General features: G+C 44.4%; 1 pseudogene; it reads left to right on the forward strand.

The window, feature by feature from the left end:
• Nucleotides 1-399: 399 nt before the first annotated feature.
• Nucleotides 400-553, forward strand: LOC122814544 (annotated as a pseudogene).
• The last annotated feature ends 3,701 nt before the right edge of the window (nucleotides 554-4,254 follow it).

The following is a 4,254-nucleotide window of genomic DNA, read 5'->3' on the forward strand; positions in this document are numbered from 1 at the left end:
TGCCTGGCCCAGCGGTGCAGTCCGCCATGAGGCTCGGGGGTGACCAACTCCTCACATGGAAGGGGGTGGGTGCTTTCCTGGTGAGGGGACACTACACCCCCCACTCTGGCCTTGTGGGGCCACTCTGGGGGCATACACTGGTATGCTCTCCACTTGACGGCAGTCATGGGTACCTGAGGAGGACACCCTGCTCCCCGCAAGGCATCTGTTTGAAGACCCAGAAGGTCAGCATTACGGCTGTGTGCCGGTCACCATGGGACTCCCTGCCATCCCATGGGGCGGGGCCAGTACCCCCAATTCGGGCACCCACAATGATACCCCTGAAACCTCGCATGCTCATCTCCCAGTGCAATGCCGCATGGGCAGCAATGCCCCCAGCAACCAACAAGCGAACTGTACAGCTCTGAGCAGTGAATCACTTAGTTCGTGCATTGATGAAGAAGGCAGCTAGCTGTGAAAACTAATGTGAATTGCAGGACACATTGATCATCAACATTTTGAATGCACTTTGGAGTTCTCGGTTACTCCTGGAGCTACGCCTGTCTGAGGGTCATCGTGCCTTCCATCACCCCTGGGGGTGTCCCACTCCCAGTAAGGGCATGCCTGGGGAGTCAAGGGAGCCCATCACAAGCCCCCCTGTCCCCCCAGGGTGAGATGCAGACAGAGGAGATGAGTTTCTGCTGCTGCCCCAAGCCACGCCATGGGGGAACAGCCTGATGTCTGCCCACCCAGTTCCCACATGCTGGGGCCACATCAGCCCTCTTCTACCACCTGGAGTCCAGCAATAGCAGGAGCGTGGGCCAGGGGAGGGGTGGCATGTCCATCCTTCTGTCCCTGTGGGCCTGCTGCCCTCCTCTGACCATGCTCAGAATGCGAACGCAGATCAGATGTGGTGACCCACCAAATTTAAGCATATTACTAAGCAGAGGAAAAGAAACTAACCAGGATTCCCTCAGTAATGGCGAGTGAAAAGGGAAGGGCCCAGTGCCCAAATCCCTGCCTGGGCAACGGGCACAGGGAAATGTGGCATACAGAAGTCCATCTCCCCAGTGCCACCCAGGGGGCCAAGTCCTTGTGATCAAGGCTCAGTCTGTGGGCAGTGTGAGACCAGTGGCAGCCACCAGTGCGTCGGGATCAGGTCTTCCTGGAGTTGGGTTGTTTCTGAATGCAGCCCAAAGCCGGTGATAAACTCCATCTAAGGCTAAACACTGACACAATACCGATAGCAGACAAGTACCATAAGGGAAAGTTGAAAAGAACTTTGAAGAGAGAGTTCAAGAGGGCATAACACCATTCAGAGGTAAAAAGGTGGGGTCCACAGAGACTAGATCTAAGATGACTTCCTTACTTAGTTTATCAGAAGCATATTGTTGTCAAGTATGATGGAAATCAAGCCAAAGTAGACCAAAATCGGGAAGCAAATGAATGTGCTAACAAAAAAAAAGAAAGAAGATGAGAAGGCTCCAAGCAGAAGGCAAGAATGTGGAAAAGACTTAAATGTAGTTGCAAGTACAGAAAACTCCTGGAATAACCTCATATTGATCAAGAACTAATGCAAGAATAGTTAAGGACGGGTGAGTTGAAACCAAAGGATAACAAGTTAATAATGGCGTCTGGGATCATGGACTATGTACATGTTTGTTTGCAAGTCCATTGAACATGTAAGAGAAACAGACAAATGTAGGCTTTGTAAAAAATAAATTAGAAACAGTCGCACAACTTGTTACTGGGTGTGATACACTCATGGCAGAGGGTCTGTATACTGAAAGGCACGATAATGTGGCAAGATTGTTGCACTGGGGATTGTGCAAATGCTACAATGTAGAAGTAGCTGACAAGCATTGGAAACATGAACCACAAAGCATTATAGAGAACAATGAAGTGTATATAACATGGGATCATGTATTACCAACAATTCAAAAACTAGATGCAAGAAAACTAGATATAGTAGTCCATGAAAAAAGGCAAAAATAGCATTGATCAAAGAAATTGCAATGTCTAGTGATTGCAGTGTCTCACATACAGAGAGACACAAAGTCATAAAATAGCAAGATTTGCAGGCAGAAATGAGAGTAATGTGGAAGAAGGATGCCCAAGCAGTTTCATTAGTAGTAGGAGCAATGGAACTAATAAAAAATAATGTATAGTTATAATTAGATATGCTGCCAATACACGCAACTCCATATGAATTGAAGAAGGAGATCGTTCTGGGCAAAGCATTGTGGGTGCTACAGAGAGCACTATTGTCTAACATCAGAAACTGAAACAATGCTAATTTCATGAATTTTAATTATACCCTGACTTAAGAATGGGGTCCATTCTTATTATGATATTAGAAACCCACAAGATTTGGGGAAATTAAACCATAGAAACAATCCTATATACTGCCACTCCATAAGGGTGGAAGTTGAACAAATCTAAATCATTTTGGACCTAATATTATCATTTTACCACCTTCCAAGATCCTGGAAAAATGTATGCATGCCACATTACTTCATTTGAATTCTTCCTGCATATGAACATGGTTGTCACCCCCCTCATAGCACAGATTCTGCTCTACTATCATCCTCACCTTCTTAAAAATAGTAACAACTTAATGTCAACCATATTTTCGATATAGCTGAAGCATTTAATACTGTTTCTCATCATAAATTCATTCATAAACTTTCACAACTAGGTCTCTCCTTCTCCTGTTGTTCCTATTTCAAATCTTAGCTGTCTAACAAGACAAAAAGTGTTAAATGGCTTTGTGCCATGTCCACGTTTCTCCTAATCCCAGTGGGAATCCACTTGATCCATCTTAGGCCCCAGACTATTTTGCATTTTCATCTATGACCTACCTTTCCCTGCTTTTGTATATATAATTCAACATTTTCTCACTGTGGCCTAGACCTTTATATGGTCTAAATATTATTGCATATACCTTATTATTTGTTTTGTGAATTTTGTACTTTCTATATCTTTGATTTATACTGTTACCATACTTCCAAGATGTTAAATGTCATAATTTTTGTATTTTCTGGAGTTTGTTATATTGTGTACATTTATTGGAGTTTTTCCCCAAGAGCTCCAATGAAATGAGGCTTCAGTCTAGTTGGACTTTTCCAGTAAACAAATTCAAATAAATAAAATAAATGAAAAGCCTGGCCAAGGCAAGCACAAATAAAACCTAGTGATGTCAAGCATCGAATCCATCACCACCATAGCAGAATCCCAGCACTCCACTGGTCTGTCAGTAGGATCTACTAGTCCAGCACAGGATTCACTGTTTCTGTCTGAAAACCTCAAAATACAGCTCAGTTATAAATGTGGAGCATCCCTTCCTGAGCTCCACAGAGAACTTGGTAAAGAAAGGCTTGACGATGGACAGGACCATATTCTCAGTAGAAGTGGTAATGAGGCAGAGGGTTAATTCCTGCCCATAGGAGAGAAGGAACTTACCTTTTTTAAGCTCCCAGAGCACTGAGATATTAGAGAGGAAGGCTATCACTCCCACTGATTGGACTCCTTTAACATAGGAACAGCATTGTATCACTGATTGTCATGCCAATCACACCAGAGTTTCAAGATTCCTGGGGGACATTCCACAAAAACAGAGGGCAGCCCATGAAGTGGGTTCTGATAATAACTCAGGTCTTAGATCCCATCCTGTTCCCCGCAAATACCCAGGGCAGGATCTATTTCCAATCCCCCAAGTGGACATAAGACTCAGTAAAAGATGTTCAGAACCCTGAAAGCCCACAGCTAGAAGACCAAGCAGATTCCAAGTTCTAGGCGTCCCTATGTAGAAGCTTTCAAGACATTTTCAGCTCTTCCTACCAGATCACAGACAGAGTCAGATGTGATTCAGTAAAGCAGGGCTCAATAACTGATGGATCCACTTTGATTAAGCCCCCAGTGGAGTCCCAGTCAAGGGCAAACACAATTCTTCCCTTACTTTTACAGAGCTGCATGATGCTAAAACACATAAAGTTATATCCCTAAAGCTTTGGAAGTGGAACAGCTAGGAAGAGGAACCACCTGAGGAGGGGTATGAACCCCCTCCTACACACACACACACACACACACACACACACACACACACACACACACACACACACACACACACACACACACGTGTACAACTACGCCAGCAGGAAACAGAACAAGCTCTTTCTGTGAAAAAAACTAGATAAGTCACCTGAGTGACCCAATTTATACTTTAATCAGAGAAGGACCTCTTCAGAAGTTACCTTCCCAACAAGGAGGTGCAGA

The sequence above is a fragment of the Protopterus annectens genome, chromosome 10.part0 (genome assembly GCF_019279795.1).
Source record: "Protopterus annectens isolate FY-2018-M chromosome 10.part0, PAN1.0, whole genome shotgun sequence".
Classification (NCBI taxonomy): Eukaryota; Metazoa; Chordata; order Ceratodontiformes; family Protopteridae; genus Protopterus; species Protopterus annectens.